Raw genomic sequence first — 18978 nt, 5'->3', positions numbered from 1 at the left:
ATCAACAAGGGCGACTTCTCCAATCCAGCATTCTAGGGCGAGGTACATCAACATCCTGCACATCAAGGACACAAGAAGTCAGAGCAAGGGTTCGTTGAAGAAGCAGATAGTTCCAGATGAGTTAATTAAAGCTAGCTTCTCAACAACATCAAATTGAATATCTACCAAGCTACAAGTGTTAGACGAGTTGGCATCCTAGTCATCACTCCTCCAGTCGGATTGGTCCACCTCAACAATGTCCAAATTCAATGTACCTAACTCATAGAAGGTAGCACAAACTTCAATGTACCTACCCCAGCTATCCATTGGTCGAATTTTCCAGAGAGAACATGTGTCCAAGCAATACAATTATATCATTGGTCAAGCATTAAATGTTATGTAATGGTTGTAACAAACCCTAATTAGGGTTTTCATTGTAAAATCTTGGCCATTGATCTCGAATTGATCTAAGCCATCGAATTGTATTGAGGGCACTATATAAGCCCTAACATTTCATTTGTAAAGGTAATAGTAAGTTGGAAGCAGTTAGAAGACAAATAGAGAGTAGATAGAAGGTGATTAGCTAGTTGATAGAATAGCAATTAGAGTAGAGTAGAGAGAGAAGGCAAAGATTGTTGCCAAGATGTTGTTGTAAAAGACTTGTAACTTCATTGAAGAAATGGTGAAATTTATGGGTCGATTCGACAATTTGCATGGTCTCTATACTTCTCATATTTGATTTCGTGTTATTAGATGAGTGGAAGAAATGTGCTTGATTGATGGTGGAATTCGTATATCCATACTACTAGCAATTTGTTGATTGCAGACTTGCCTTGTGTAGTCAACTGGAATCATTTAGCTTAAGCTTAACTTCAATTGTCGCTTCTTCATTGATATGCATCAACCTGATGGTGTCTATGCCTGCAGTGATGATTTGAACATCATAAAGCTTTCCTTCGAAGATCGCACTAACCTTGTGGAGATGGTCCTGGGATGTCAAAACAAGACTTAGTTAGAATTCCATCAAAGATCATTCATTGCTCTTACATTCTTAGTGTTAGGATTAGATCCTTTCCTCGCCCTCATTTTTTTCCTTTTTTCAAGTCAAAGCTAGTAAAATCCTGTGTTCCAGCAATATTCAAAGCAGATCAGACGTTCAATCATCAAATGTAAGGCCCCTTGATGAAACAACATTCACAACGACCACTGGTGCTTATCCACACGTAGAGACCCTACATCGAAGAACCTTGGAGTCATCCTGATTGATCCTTTTTCGCGACATCTTCAGCAATCAGAGGCTTTATTCAAGAGAGGATAAGGTACCCTTGGGTATTTTATTCTGTGTTTGATAGTGTACAAAATACACGTCAACAGGTCCATACCATCCTCCCTTGGATCATTAGAGTACTTAACCCGACTTTAGTTGTACAAAACTTTCTTGCCAAGTGGCAACCCTACAAATCCTAAAAATTGTAGTTCGCTAAAGTAGCTAAGGTTACACACAAACAAGTCAAAAGGATTCATCCCTTAAATATTGGATTGTCAAACACACCATAGGAGTGAGAGGGGGGTGAATTAGTTGGACCTTAAACAATATTATTTTTAATCTCTTAAACTTCAAACCACAATTATCGTATCTCTACAATAATGAAACATGAAACCGCAAAACACAATGCACATTAAGAACACTATATTTATGTGGAAAACTTTAAGGAGAAAAAATCATGGGTAGAATCGCACTCACCATATGAATAATTGATTACAATGTTTTGCAATTAAATTTTAATTAATAATTTATTAATTTATTATTAAATTATTTGTTATTGAAATTTTTATTTTTTATAATGATTGATTGCTTATTACTTTATTTTTATTATTAGTTTAAAAATATTTTAAAACAACTTCATTTTTATTAATCATCAAGTATAAATAATGTTTTATTATTAAATTTATTTTTAAAACAAAGCCTATCGGCTAATAATAATGAATGGTATGCGTTGATGACTAATGCTAGGTATTAGAAGCATAACTGGGAGTGGGTAAACAAACAAGATTTGTGTGAAACATGGCATCAGAAGATCAAGTGAAGCTCTTGCTCATAAGACCATGTCCCTTTGCAATGAGCTGCGCCCTTGCAGTAAAAGCGAGCTGCTCCTCCAAACAAATCCTACATACAATCAGGTCCCTGTTCTTCTCCACAACGGAAGGTCAATTTCTCAGTCTCTGGTCATACTCGAATACATTCAGGAAGCCTGGCCAGATCCTTTTCTGCTCCCACAAACGCCCTACGAAAGGGCTCTTGCCCGATTCTGGGCCGATTACATTAACAAAAAGGTTATTTTCATCCTTTTCCTTTCTTTCTCCTTGCTCTGTATTTTCCATCAACGGCCTCTGAAACCCCCAATTACTTTGATTCAAATCTTGTTTTGCAATTCTTAGAAACTGGGCTGAAATTGATGAAGAGATTCGGGGAAGAGCATGAAACCGCGCGGAAAGACATTGTACAGCAGTTTGAACTCTGGAAAAGGGTATGATCGACGAGGGACCCTTTTTCTTGGGCAGCAGGATGAGCTTGGCAGATGTTGCCCTGGTGCCCCTGGTTCCATGGATGGCCTCTTTTGAGGCTCTCGGAGACTTGAAATTCCCCGATGCGCAGAAGTGTGGTCGTATGCACCGCTGGCTGGCTGCCATGCGGGAAAATCCAAATGTTATAGTTTCTGTTCCTGACTCTGACTGGCTATTGAATAGCACCATCAATGTACGACAATATATCTCAGAGCATCATCCAGGAGGATTGTTTGAGGGAGGAGTGTAGAATTGGGTTTAGTATAGCCCTTTTCCTCTTCATCTTTCTGCCATATTTTAAACAAGAACTGTAGTGTAGCCTACGTAAGACTGTAAAGGGTGTTCTGTTTCAGGCTTAATTTCTTTTGATGTTTCTGTTCTGGTCATGGCGGACACATTTATGTTCTTGTTGAACCAATTTCTGTGTAACAGTTTCGAAAACCAAGATTTGATTCGATCGATTCATATTGAACAAGCGACGCATAGCGTCATGTTCCGGCGGAGAGTTTGAAATGTGAGAGGTAGAAAAGCGAAAGGAAGGTAGAGATGGGTTTATTCAAATAACGCTTTACAAATTTTTGATATAGTCAAGATCTTTTAATGATTTTTTTTTGCTGAATTGTAAAAAATTATGGAAGATTGCAGTGGTATTAACTTTATGATATTTTAGAAAAATGAGATGTGGTTTAAAATTTGGGTGCATGTATAAGTTGTGTATGCACTTGATCCTTTGTCTACTTGATACTATATGCCATTTCTTTTTGTTTTATTACAGACATGAAAGAGCCTGTGCAATCTAATAACGAAAACTTGATCATAGAATAAGTTTGGGGTTCATAGTCCATAACAATTACAAGACAATCTTGAGGAGACAAATTACGTAGATAAGCTCAGAATGAAGTCATAGTTTAGATGCTAATTATTCCCTTTCTTTAATTCTCAATGGAAAACTTCATAAGAAAATCTACAAGACAACTCTATAGTCATCCTTTTTTATTTATACTTAAAAAATCCTTCATAATAATATCCAAATCCTTATATAATTTACCCAATTTCTGTGCAAAATTCTTTACAACCTTAAAAGAAAGCATCTACCCTATAGTCTACATAACTATTCCCTAAACAATTGCAATGGTTCTTTAATTATAGAGTTCATAAATTGTTGCGAATGTTTGTATTATGTGCTTCAGAAATAAAATAGAATTTCAGTTAACGAAATAAACAAGACCCCCTGAAAGAAGATCTAATACTAACAAGACAACCAATATTTCTTTACAATGAAAACCGCATCCTTTAACAGCAAATTCATATTAGGACCACTTAGTGCGAGCATACCTATTACTATGAGGTTTACCAAATCAAATAGTTTTTATATCTATAAAATAATTTAAAATTCTTAATAGAGAATATTAAATTATAATATTATTGTGTTATCTATCATCTTATGATAAATTGTACTATTGATCTTCAAACAATATTGTTTTAGATATAAAAAAATTATAAATATATTAAAAAAATTTGAGGGAAATGAATTTGTAAATAAAAAGTTCTACTCATCTACGTTGCATAAACGAATTTTTATGTGTCTTTGGTTGAAGGCATGGCACGTGGGTTATACTTGTGGTGCGTGGCATGTTCTGGGATAGTTGACGTGCCTGGTAAATGCTTCCACATTTTGTGCAGAATGTTGTGGTATATTACTACCCCAATCTCTGTAATGACAATAATGGGTATTATACCTGGAGCACAAATGAAAAAGAAGACATGAAAAGGTCTGCAAATTGCACACCCAAAAAGGATGTTACTCAGAATTTTCATGTGTGACGAAATATTCAGGGGAATTGCAACTTTCTTAAACTGAAATCTGATTATGAGGACAGAAGAAGCAAGGTCAGACAGGTTGCATGGAAGAAATAAAAATGTTTTTCCATATTGAGAGCAGAGGCATATAAGAAGATGGAGGAAAATCTCTAAAAAACGGTGGTCTTGGATAACAAGAGTGTGGAAGATGTGTTGGACATCGAGGATATGTAATGCCTTCAGAATTTGCTATCAAGATTGATTTTAACCGCAAGCTTTGTCCATTTTTCCTCATCGGCATCGTTGACAGCACGGTACAATCTATGCAGAATATTGAGTTAAGTCCTTTGTCATGGTTTCAGTGAGTGTTCTTTTTGGAATCTGTAAGCGGCAGGATCATTTTCTGTTGTGTTTAATTTCATTTTAAATAATTTTGTTATTATTTGTCAAATGAAGATATCGTTTCTGTGATTTTATGTTTGTTTTCATATATTATATTACTTTACTACCTAGTGTTAGAACCCTATTTGTTTCTTCACGTATAGATATTGTGAACTGCGAAAAAAAATTTACATTTATTTTGTCATTCTAACTTTTTGTTTATTTTGTTTTCATCGTTATTGAGGTTATTTTTGTGACATTTTTCCTGACATAATTATTTACTATTGAATCGATATCAGCTACTGTTGATGTTGTAAACGCAATGGTTGTCACAACCATGTTCACATAGAGTGATTTGAAGAAATCCGACCATCTTCATATGTTAGAACTTATTACATTATTTGCACAAACCTTGTACAGTGTACAACATATTTCTTCATAGTTTTATGCCATTATATTGGCTCTTGTACTTTAAAAATCAAATGTCACAAGACTAGGGACTGGGGACTGTAGTGACACAAAATGACTAAATTTTTAAAAGAATGCGTTGATAAGTGACATTCAGCTTGGTTTTTCAGATGTTTACATTCTCTCACATGGTTGGTTACTTGGTTAGGACTCAGTGATACACTTATGTACCAACATGCTTTTCATATTATCACATTCTTTTCTGAAACCATGTATCTATGTTACTTCAACAAAAACAGGGGAGTTATATTTGAGAGATCATCTTTCCACATACAAATAGAGATTCAACATCCTTTTAGAAGCAATGCTAGAAATGATTGTGTCTGATAGGTCTATCCTTAAAGTATTAGGTTTCTATAACTGCAAAGAAAAAATATTTCTTTAAAAATTTGATTCAACTCTTTTGTATGTGAAAAAATAGCATAGTTTGTCATTTGTCTCTTGTGACCTTCAATCAGCCAGATTTCTTCTCATAGTGTTGTTTTCCATTGCAAGGCACAAAGAGTCTCCTATAATCTGCTTTTTATGCACCTATGAAAGGTTTTAGTTGCTTTTCACTATAGAAAGGTCAACAACGTTGTTTTTTCTTGGTGTCATTTAACGTAGGTAATGTTTGCAAGTCCTAAATTCTTCAGTCTTATCTTGAATGATGAGCTCTAATGGAGAAGTAATGAACTCAGTAATTTCCTTTTTTTTAGCATTTTTACTTTCTTGTCTTCCATATTTTGGAACCTACACAACCTATCATTGTCAGGTCTTGGGCCTTTGTTCATCATTCAATTGTTAGAAATTATGAAACTTATGTCCACACTTGTACAAAACATTAGTTGCATTAAAGAAGAAATATTAGTATTAGTCCATCTCAAGTCTCTTTGAATAGGCCCTAAAACTCTATTTGCATTTTATATGAACACTTTGGAGGAGTAACCTTGCAAGCACTAGCTAAATTAGCTTATCCACCCTTACATATGTCAAGTCAAAATCATATTTGGAAAAATCTCGTTTCAAACTCCGAAAAAAACCCTTTCAACCATCTTCCAGGATGAGAAAAATTCAGAGTTCTGGTTGATGAAATTTTGACATGCAATCAATTAATTACTCTGCCCTTGTGTCAGTAGTGATGTACCTATCTATCTATCCAAATAAAACTAGTTTGCATGAGAGAAAAATAAAGGTAAAATTGAAGAGATGTAAGCTGTCGGATTAAAAACTCCGATGGACTGTTATTTCTGCCAACGTTTTTCATTTTTTATTCAAATATTAGTCATTTTTGCTAAGCATATCTTTGGATTTCAATCAAGCATCGATTGTGTTTCCTAATTTATGAAAGGCATTAATAGACTGAATGAAGTGCACGACATTAAATTTGTGCCTCATGATGATAAGCTTTCTCTTGTTTCTGCGTGTGTTAAGGTAAAGTTTGTCTTATTTGGTAGAATGAGAAGTTACATGTTTAAACACAGTGTGTATCAATTTCATGTTGTGCTATTGATTGCAGAGGAGCTCCATGACTTCATCTCAGGTGCCTCATCACAGGGCAACCCAATTTGGGAATCTGGAACATGGGTACCTCCATTAGCCATAACCAGATTGAGATTTGGATCAAAGGCAAATGGGTTTTGTGGGGCGATAACTAAGGGATCGTTAAATAGACCGATCAAAGTTGTCAAAGATTTCAGCTTGGAATCCATTAATGGAACTCAACAAGGAAGCCCAAATCGAAACAGGGGAGGAGTAGAATTGAATTAGTAAGCTATGGAGTGCTTGGAAATATGGTTGTTTCAGATGAAGACGGGTTTTTTTAGTCTGTTTAATAAACCCCACCAAATGCCATTGTTTATGTACTGTGAACAGTCTTTAGCATTGATCAAAGTTATAAATTTTTAGGTGTTTTAATATAAATTTTAACAAGATTTTATTTTGTTTTGGTTGCAGTGAGTGGCAGGACAGAATGTTGGAGAGCTCATCATAATTCCCTCTTTGACCTTTGTTGTTTACAGGGCTTCAAAACTACGTAGAATTGAGTCATTTTTTCTTAACCAATTTTATGCTTTCCGTTTATCAGGATTGTTGGGTAACAGGCAAAAAATTACAGAGAAAGTGGCATGATAAGTGCATGTTACTGCATCTAAAAATAGCAGAGAAAGTAGCATGATAAGTGAATGTTACTGCATCCAAAATAGTGTACAGACATCATCTTTTGAAAAGGATCAAGGGCAGATTAAGACTCACCTCGCATGGGATCTTCAACGGGAAAACTTGATTAGGGATCTTCAGCTACAAAACAAATTGCCAAGTTGAGATTATCATCACCTCCCAGAGCAAAAGGACACCAGTGAGCATGGAGTTCTGCTAATGGATGGTTGCAAACAAAGCAATGACAATTTGCATTGCAGCCAGCTTCAGGTTTCACTATGTTTCATGTACCTTCCAAAAAATTCTTGGCAAAACATTTGTGAAACATAAAAAACTAAAAATACTCTAATCTGATTGGATAGAAAGAAAAAAAGTTTTTTTTGTTTAAATCAACAACATCATCCAATCATAATTAAAGAAAATAATTTACTGTTTAGTATTAAATGATTTTATTATTGAAACATTTGAAAATAAATAGAAAGCTAAAAAATACTTTAATATGATTAGATAGCCAAAAATTAGTTTTGCATCCAACGGATGCGATAGTTACCTGCCTGTCGGCAGGAACTAATAAGTTTGTCTTCTATATGCGCTTATTCTTTTGCTTTTGCATCATGAGGGATCATGTGATAGGTATACCGTTGAAATGCAAGTATGTTTATTCCTTTTATAAAAAGAGATAACATAATTGTATGCCAAGTCATTTGACTATTTATTAAATACAAAATATTCTATGCATTTTATAATTTAATATTATAAATAGTCACATCTGATATAGATATATATCATCTAAAATTATGTAATTCATTGTGTTTGTGGGTCAATTTCATGTAGATCATCTTTTTGTGTGATAATTTTAAAGATGAGCTATTGCACAATTCAATAGAAGTGTATTGGAAAAGTACATAACTAGCTTACATATATTTGATTTTAATCAAATATATATATATATATATATATATATATATATATATATATCGAGAGATATGATAGTTCTGATACTTAATATAAGTACAGATCCAATAGCCAACAAGATGAGAGGGGGGGGTGAATCATACAAACTTATTCATCCATAAAAACATCAGATTCAACCTCGGTAACATATATCAGTCATATAATCAAAAACTGCCAAACATGCAAACTCAAAAGCATATGAACAATATAAACCTCATAACACCAGATTTAACGTGGAAACCCAAATAGGGAAAAACCACTGTGGGATTTCGGACCCACTAAGAAATATACTCTTCTAGAGTATGCTCGGTTAAAAGCCAATCCTGTTAAAGATTACAAAACACATTGCTAGATGTGACCCGGTTAAGGGATTTCCCTCAGATCTGTTAGGATCTTCACTTTGTTAGAAGTGACCTTGTCAAAGGATTTCAAACACTCATTTAGAATGTCACCTTGTTAAAGGATTTACATATAAGACTGTTAAGTCCACTCGGTTAAGAGATTTCTTGTCACTTTCACAAAATAACAATAATACAATCTGTCTGCAACTTCACATCTAAAATGCTAAAATAGATTCCAATTTGTTCAATACAATCTAGACATAGAACTAATCTTGTCTATCTGTTGGGCATCAATACTCTGTTATTCTAACAGGTCTTCAAGCTTCTGTGCTCGGTAATCACTATGTAGCATCCCTGTGCATACACTTGCCCACATACATTGTTTATCAATAGTTCCTTATTTATAAACAATCTTCTAACCGCTTAATCTCCTTGATCACATTTCCCATGATCAATCATAGCCATCAGATCTTCAATCTTGTCCAGGTTCATTGTATCTTTCAATTTGAAAACATTTTACCCTGCCTCGAAACTTGCACATTCACCTTGGAACTTGTGTTAGGGTCATGCGGTTCAATCTGAGCTGTAGATCTTCTTGCCGACTTTCCATTGCCTTAGATTTGTTAACAAACTTCTTCCACGGCTTGCCAATCATTGATCTGCTCCAGCTCATCAGCTTCTTTCATTAAATATCACATGTAAACATTTAATGTATTCTATTATAGCTCGATTACAACTCGATGAATACTAAACTTTACTCGGTAGACATTATGTCTTCATTAACCGACTGCGATAACCTTAGGGTTTACCGACTAGGTTCCTTGCTTGATAACATAGTGTAGTATTACCCTTTACATTTTACAACATATGTATGATGTTAGAACGATCTAAAACATCAAGATCTCATCATTGTCTGACTCGGTAGAGTTGCCCATTGAATAACTTATCCCTTTATTCATCATATTCTTTCCTGTGTCTTTACCGATTTCTTTATAATCTTCATATCATATTTCTTAAGATATGGCAACATCATACTGAATTAGAAAATCAATTTCTTGACATCAATGACAAAATAATAATATCAAGATAGTAAAACATCTTTAATCAGTTATGTCCATAATCATCAACAACCTTCTCAATATCCTTGTTATATTGCCAACAATCTCCCCCTTTGGCATTGATGGCAAAACCAATTGATTTGACCTTTAAAAGATTCGGATTGCTGTGATTATGAAATGCTGAAATGCTCTCCCCCATACATCAGACTTCTCTTCTGGTTTCAATCTGTTGTCATCTCTCAGTCTCTCCCCCTAGGTAGGTCTTCTTCTTCTTGGTCTTCTCCCTGGTCTTCTCCTTGGTCTTCTCCTTGGTCTTCTCCCCCTTTGACAACAATGCCAAAAAGAAAATAACTAAAACATAATTTGTTTCTCTAAGAAGTTATTTCCTGTTGTTGTGTATCAACTGAGTCTCGGTCAAAGCATTTGTTTACAATTCCTGTTCCCTGTATCATTTCCTGTATTATCCCAATATTATTCCAGTACACTTTCAGAAAAAACATTCTAAAGTGTATCACTCCAACATCAGCTCCCTAAAAGATATTCAATAGATTCATCGAAGTGATGCTTTCACCAATCTTGGTCAGTGAGTAAAAGATAGGGGTAGGACCCCTAACTTACTTCTAAGATATTCAAAAGTGTCCTTTGGTAGTGGCTTGGTGAAGATATCAGCTATTTGTTCCTTTGTGTTAACATATTCCAACACCACTTTCTTTTCTTGAGCTTCTTCTCTAAGATAATGATACTTGATAGATATGTGCTTTGTTTTAGAGTGCATAACAGGGTTCTTTGAAATATTAATGGCACTAGTATTGTCACAGAGTATAGTTACTGGCTCGGTAACTTTCTCATTTATACCTTCCAACAGTTGTTTGATCCATGCAATGTTGGTACAATTTAGTGCTGCAGCAACATATTCAGCTTCAGTTGTTGACTGAGAAACACATCCTTGTTTCTTGCTAAGCCAACTCATTAGTCTTTCTCCTAAGAAGAAAGCTCCTCCACTTGTGCTTTTTCTATCATCAATGTTGCCTGCCCAATCAGCATCAGTATAAACTTTTAAATCAAAATTATTTCCTTTCTAATATACTAAGCCATAATCTTCAGTGCCTTTCAAATATCTAAAAATTCTTTTGATTGTTGTCATGTGTATTTCTTTAGGATCTGCAGAGAATCTTGCAACAATGCCTACTGCATGTGCTATATCTGGTCTGCTGTGAACAACATATTGTAGTTTTCCAATCATGGATCGGTAAAGTGTCTCATCAACATATGCAGATTCATCATTCTTTGATAGTTTGCAGTTTGTAGTCATAGGAGTACTTACTGGCTTTGAATCCTCCATTCCAAATTTCTTCAAGATTTCCTTTATGTATTTGGATTGAGTAATGAAAATTTCATTTTTCATTTGCAGTATCTGTAAGCCTATAAAATACTTTATCTCACCGATTAATGACATCTCAAATTCTTTGCTCATTTCATTACCAAAGTTCTTGCATAAAGAGTCATTTCCACAAAATATAATATCATCAACAAATATGGCTGAGATTAGTATTATATTTTCATCATTCTTCATGTATATGTTGTTGTTCTCACTTGTCCTTATAAAACCAATCTTAATCAAATAAGAGTGCAATCTTTCATACCATGCTCTAGGTGCTTGTTTCAGACCATACAAAGCTTTGTTCAATTTACATACCTGATCTTTATTATTGTCTTCAACAAATCTTTCAGGTTGTTCAATGAAAACATCTTCTTCTAATATTCCATTCAGAAATGCAGATTTTACATCCATTTGATATACCTTGAAGTTTTTGTAAGCAGCATATGCCAACAATGTTCTAACTCCTTCAAGTCTAGCAACAGGTGCAAACGTCTCACCATAATCAATTCTTTTTTCTTGGGCATAACCTTTGCAAACCAATCTTGCTTTGTTCTGAATGACCTCACCTTTCTCATTTAGCTTGTTTCTGAAGATCCACTTTGTACCGATTACATTTTTGTCCTTCGGTCTTGGGACCAGTGTCCATGTGTCATTCTTCTTGATTTGATCAATCTCTTCAGTCATAGCATTTATCCAATCTTCACTGTTGAATGCCTCTTTCACTATTCTCGGTTCAAATTCAGATATCAAACATGTGTTCTGTCTCAGTTTGTTCCTTGTCATCACTGGATCATCCTTATCTCCTATAATCTGACTTGGTGCATGGTGTCTTCTGACATATTTAGCTAATACAGGCTCGATAGGCTCTGTATGATACTCTTCATCACTCGGTAACTGGATATCTTCCTCATTTCCTTCAACAGTTATCTCGGTAGGACTCTTCAATTGCACATAGACAAATTCATCATAGTCTTCTGGTTCTTTGGAATTCCTGTCATCGGTTCTTTTAGCAAATTCATCAATTTTCACATTTGCACTTTCTACTATTTTGTTAGATGATTTGATCAGACATTTAAATGCTTTGCTTCTAGAAGAATATCCTAGAAATGTTCCTTCTTCACTTTTCTGATCAAACTTGCCATTTCTATCATCTTTATGAACATAGCATTTGCTTCCAAAGATCTTAAAATAACTTACATTAGGTTTCTTGCCATACCAGATTTCATAAGGTGTCTTCAAAGTACCTTTCTTCAATTGAACTCGGTTCAAAGTATAAACAGTTGTGCTTAATGCTTCTCTCCAAAATGTTTGTGGAACCTTCTTCTTAATCATCAGTGTTCTAGCACAATCCACAATAGATCTGTTTCTTCTTTCAGCTATTCCATTCTGCTGTGGAGTCCTCGGTGCAGAGACTTGTCTTTTAATACTATGATAATTACAAAATAGGTTGAAATCATCAGATGTGAACTCTCCTCCTCTATCTGATCTAAGACATTTCAGTTGTCTTCCTGTTTCATTTTCAACTCTAGCCTTGTACCACTTAAACATTTGAAAAGCTTATGATTTTTCTTTTAAAAACATTACTGACATCATCCTTGAATAATCATCCACAAATAATATGAAATACTTATCACCATAATAACTTTGAACTTTCATAGGACCACAACGATCAATGTGCACAAGATCTAAAATTCCCTTAGAAGTGTAGGACTTACTTGTAAAGCTGGATCTTGTCATCTTACCCATTTGGCATCCTTGGCACATAGCATTCTCAGGTTTTTCAAGACTCGGTAGACCTCTTACTCTGTGTTTCTTACTTATCTTGATCAGATTATCAAAATTAACATGACAAAACCTTTTATGCCATAACCAGGTGTTATCAATCTTTGCATGCAAACACTTGTTGTGAGTAGAGTCAAGGTGAAATGTATTACCTTTTGTTTGTGTCATGGTAGCAGCTAACTTTCCATTTTTGTCATGAACTTTGACAATTCCTTTTTGAAATTCTATTTGGTAACCTGTGTTGTTTAGTTGTGCTACACTCAACAAATTGTATTTCAAACCTTCAACCCAATAAACATCATTGCATCTTGCTTTATCAAGAAGTGTTATGGATCCTTTACCTCTTACCGGACATGGTGCATCATTACCAAATCTAACATAGCCTCCATCATAATCTTCTAACATAACAAACTTGTGTTTATCTCCTATCATATGATGTGAGCATCCACTATCTATAATCCAAGAATCATTAGTGTTTATGTGAGATATAAGGCTTTTTCTTCATACCTTTCTTCATCTAATCCATCCTTGATAGCCACATAAACAGCTTCCTCTGTATCAGTCTCATCTGATTTATCATCTTCAGATTCCTCATCAGCAATTAAGCATGTCTTTCTATCTCTTCTTTTGAAGTCTCGGTGTCCTCTATAATGATTATCTTTCTTTCTGTCATCTCGGTAATCTCTCTTTTCAGTGAAATCTTTGTCAGGACAGTTAGAAGCCATATGTCCAATCTTATCACAATTGAAACATTTCAAGGGTAGTTTTCCTTTATACTTACCTTTGCCTCTTGGTAACCTTTTGGCCAATAGTGCTTCAAACTCTTCTTGCTTTCTAATTTCTTCATACAATTTATGTACCTCCTCCATGTTCTTCTGAAATCTTTCACTTGCTCCACTGTGATCTTCTTCAGAGTACTTATACTTTCTTTCATTGTAATCATTAGATTCATTCAGATGAAAAGAACTAAATGCAGATTCAACTTTATTTACCGATGACCCACTGTTATCAAAATTACTTAACTCAAATGCATGTAGCTTACCAATAGTAGCATCCAAGGAAACTGGCATATTAGGTACAGACCTCAATTCATTGATTGCAGATACTCGGATTGCATAGGCAAGTAGAAGGGTTCTTAACAACTTACTTGTCACATCCTTTTCTTCAATAGTTCCTCCTGCTCCTTTGATTTGATTTACAATCTCCTTTAGTCTTGTACTGTACTGGGTTATGTTCTCATCTTCATTCATCCTCATAGATTCAAGTTGTCCTCTTAGACTATCAACTTTTTCTCTTTGAACATGTTCATCTCCTCCATATACAGATATGAGCTTAGTCCACATTGCCTTTGCATCATTGTAGCCTTCTAGATCATTAAACTCAGAATCGGTCAATGCAGATGTTATTTCAATCATTGCTTGAATGTGTTCTTGCTTTGCCTTTATCTCTTCCATAGTCAATGGATAGGTGCTCGGTGCAACAAAATCATTCTCCAGATAGTATATAGCATATTCTCCAACTCCTGATAGATGTAGCTTCATCCTTTTCTGCCATGTAGAGAAACTTGACTTATTCAGCTTAGGTGCATCCCACTTATACATCTTTGGATCTTTAACTCAAGTGCCTTTAAACTTTCCTTGATACCAATTGATAGTTCTGATACTTAATATAGGTACAGATCCAATAGCCAACAAGATGAGAGGGGGGGGGTGAATCATACAAACTTATTCATCCATAAAAACATCAGATTCAACCTCAGTAACATATATCAGTCATATAATAAAAAACTATCAAACATGCAAACTCAAAAGCATATGAACAATATAAACCTCATAACACCAAATTTAACGTGGAAACCCAAATAGGGAAAAACCACTGTGGGATTTCGGACCCACTAAGAAATATACTCTTCTAGAGTATGCTCGGTTAAAAGCCAATCCTATTAAAGATTACAAAACACATTGCTAGATGTGACCCGGTTAAGGGATTTCCTTGAGTCACCCCATCAAATTTCACTAATACCCATCCCACCTCTAGCAGGATCCATTTTTCATTCGCTTTGGATTAAAAGAGGGATCAACTTGATCATTCCCATAAACAAGAAACATTAACACCTATATTATCACATTACTAACAAGTGTATATATCTTATATACATCTATCTAAAAAATGACAAGAGATTAATTTTCAATTATTTTATTTGCTTAAGTATTATTTAATGTTACTTTACAATTATTTGCAAATTATTATTTTTTATTTATTTATTTTAATTTTTTATTAGATACTAATTATTAGTATCCATGATCATTGCATCTTTTATTTGGATTTATTTAAGATAAATTGAATTGTATTTAATATTAATCTAGATATATATCTAAAAAAAAAAATTATATATAAGGGAAATATTTGTGAAGTCTTCTAAATATATTATTGAAAAATATTAATATAGATAATGATTTAACATATTTTATTTTTGATCAAATCCCTTAAATAATTTAAATAATTAGTAAGTACAATGAACCAAAACCAAATCTAATATTTTAAAATTCTTATCTTCATTGTGTCTTTTCTTTTGTTCATTTTCTTTCTTTTCGGTTTTGTTTATTTATAATTTCATTTGATTCCATTCCTATAGTTTTATCTATATGTATATGTTGATTTGTTTTATTTTTAATTATGTGAGTTGTTATAATCTTAATTTTTAAAATAATTGTTGACTTTACTATTATTTTTAATGCAATCATGACATGCTATGACGATCCTTATCTTATTGTCACTCTCATGACATAATTAAATAATAATATTAAAATAAAATCAATAATACACTTTATAATTTATTTGGTTCCATTGATACAATTGTATTTATATTTATTTGTGTTAGTTTTATCTATATTTGTGTGTTGATTAGTTTTATTTAATTACGTGAGTTGTTATAGGCTTTTTAGCCAATAGACTTTTGTTATACGTGGACTTACCACTCTACTTCTTCCCGGAAAAGTTGTCTCATGCCTGAAGAAAATAGTGTCCCGGAAAATAGATAAACAATGATTTTGCTGGCAAAGAAATCGAATGTGGTGTCAGGTAAACTCCGTTTTTTCCCCAATATTTTTCCGTTATTGTAAAGCAAAGCGAAGGCCTTACGTGAAGGTTAAGAAAAGTACAAAACGAATTAATATTTTCCATGTAGTATCGTGAAATCCTTGCTTTCGTCATTATGTTTTTCGTATATTTTAATGTGTTTTTCTGCAGTTTCATGACAATGGTATAGAGCATGGTGTGTGTGCATGTTTTTTTCAAATTTCTTTCGCTGCTCTTTTCGTGCCTAACATAGCAACCACTATATCCCTTTATATTGTTGCCAGTTATAATAATTGAATAAAATTACTCATTCAGTTATTTATTTTTTAAATTTTAAATATTGATTTGATTTGTGATTCATATTATTTTGAATAAAATTATTCATTCAGTTATTTATTTTTTAAATTTTAAATATTGATTTGATTTGTGATTCATATTATTTATTTTGTTTAATATAAATTTAGTAGTTTTAAAAAATTTAAATTTAGTTTAATATTATTTTATTTTTATTTTTTTGAGAGAAATGCTTTTAAACATATAGTTATATAGTTTTAAAATATTATTAAAATTTTAAAAATAGATAATGATAAAATTATAAAAATAAGTGGATATTTATAGAAATAATAAATTTAAGATTATTAAGTTCTTTTTTAATAAAAACATTCATTAAATCTATAATAGAATTTTAACATTTATTTCTTATATACAAACATCATCTTTTAATGTGCTTATTTTTAATTATGTCATTTTAACTATGTTTGTTTATATTATTTTTATTTTATATTAGATCTTATTGTGTTTGTAAAGATGTAATTAGTATTGTGGAAACATATTTAATAATTTTAAATTGTATTGATTTCTAAAATAGTTTATTTATGAACATTTAGTCAACTGATCTAATTATGGATTCGGACGACAACACCTAAGTGAGAACCTGTCGTATTGTGGATGAACCTGTGATATTGTGGATGAACAAGATAGCACAGAATTGAAGCAAGCCAAAAAGTGATCTATTCCATTCGAAAATCCAACATATAGTAGTTTGTGAGATTCGAAGGGTCGTTTAACTTGTTGGAAAGGTCTCCAAGAGTTAGGAGCGAAGTCCTACAAGAACCTGCCTATGACAACGTTCTAAAGACATGCCCAAACTTTCAAGGACTGAAAATGCCCCGAAGGCCTCCAAAATTGACAATTACTAACATATAGAAAAACTATAAAAAAAAAATCATATTTTCTTCTGATCATCAACCAACTTTAATCTATGGGCGATTCATATTTTTCTATTTATCTGAATTATTTTTTGTGAAAAGAATACTCTTCACTTAAATTTTCATCCACCCATTCTAAATTATATGTTACATTCTTAAAATAGGAAAAACAATTCTGCCTGTCTTGTTATTTTATGTGTTGAAATTATTCTACACTCCATTATATTTACTCCAAGTTTAATTTATTGAGTTATTACTTTCATTCTGTTTTTCTCAAAACAATGCTTCCTTAGATTTTAATATCATATTATTTTAAACCATGTCTTTCTATAAATTATTTAGGGTTTTTAATAATATTATTTGAATATTCTATTGGACACTTAATCTTCCACAAATCTTCACATTTTATTAACTATATTAAATGATCTATGGACGATTCTATTTTACTTTCCTCCACAAAGAAAAATGGTAATAAAAACAAATCTGAATTATTTTTTGTGAAAAGAATACTCTTCACTTAAATTTTCATCCACCCATTCTAAATTATTTGTTACATTCTTAAAATAGAAAAAAAAAATTGTACATATCTTGTTATTTTATTTTTTGTGTTGAAATTATTCTACACTCCATTATATTTATTCTAAGTTTAATTTATTGAGTTATTATTTCATTCTATTTTTCTCAAAATAATGCCTCCTTAGATTTTAATATCATATTATGGTTTTTAATTTAATGAGTTATTACTTTCATTCTATTTTTCTCAAAATAATGCCTCCTTAGATTTTAATATCATATTATTCTAAACCATATCTTCCTATAAATTATTTAGGGTTTTTAATAATATTATATTATTTAGGATTTTTTATAATATTATTTTAATATTCTATTGGACACTGAATCTTCCACAAATATTCACATTTTATTGAATATATTAAATGATCATTTTATTAAGTATATTAAATGATTTAGATTTACTAATAAGTTATTATCACTTTTAAATTTAGTTTTTCCAAATATATTATTTAACTATATTTTACTATCGGTGTAACCCTTGCACCTCCCCTTTTGGTGCAAGTGCTAGTTATAAGACAAACATGATATGACGATAAAATATTATTGTCACTCTCTTGACATAATTAAATAATATTAAAATAAAATCAATAATATAAATAATTTAGTGATTGTGAATAAAATATTTTATTATTTTAACAAATACTATTCCCTTGCATTTCCTCTAATGTATCCCTTACATCTTACATATATAGATGCTACTTTACCAAAGCTTGTCTTTTTCTTTATTTTCACTCTTATTTATTTATATCATTGATTCCATTTGTACAATTGTATTTATATTTAAATAATTAGTTGAATTTGTTTTATTTTTTAAATACAATCATGACATGGTGATCCTTATCTTATTGTCACTGTCTTGACATAATTGAACAATATTAAAATAAAATCAATAATATATTTAATAATTTATTGATTGTGAATAAAATATTATACTATTTTAACAATTAACATTTCCTCTCAATGTATCCCTTACATCTTACATATGTTGTTATTTAGTGTTCACACTTTACTGGGAGTTTTAAGTCTAAGCTTAGGATGACAGAGCAAATAAAGAAGATCAAAACAATAATGAAATGCTTAAAGACTGCTATCACCTATATAATCATGTTTGATTTGTAGGTATTTTGATGGTCAAGTATTACCACCTATTGATATTATGAAACCCTAAGGTATTTTTTTTAAAATAAAAAGAAAATATATATATATATACAATTCACTGGGATTTAAATTTTTGAAGAAGTTCAACCTATGGCTTGCGCTACCATATCATGTAA

At 32.3% G+C, this 18978-nt stretch overlaps 1 pseudogene; it reads left to right on the top strand.

The window, feature by feature from the left end:
- Positions 1 to 2023: 2023 nt before the first annotated feature.
- On the top strand, positions 2024 to 3224 carry LOC131066998 (probable glutathione S-transferase parC; annotated as a pseudogene).
- The last annotated feature ends 15754 nt before the right edge of the window (positions 3225 to 18978 follow it).

This window comes from Cryptomeria japonica, chromosome 3 (assembly GCF_030272615.1).
Source record: "Cryptomeria japonica chromosome 3, Sugi_1.0, whole genome shotgun sequence".
In the NCBI taxonomy this organism is placed as follows: Eukaryota; Viridiplantae; Streptophyta; class Pinopsida; order Cupressales; family Cupressaceae; genus Cryptomeria; species Cryptomeria japonica.
The sequence above is the reverse complement of the archived record's forward strand: the minus strand, read 5'-3'. Positions and strand labels throughout refer to the sequence as shown.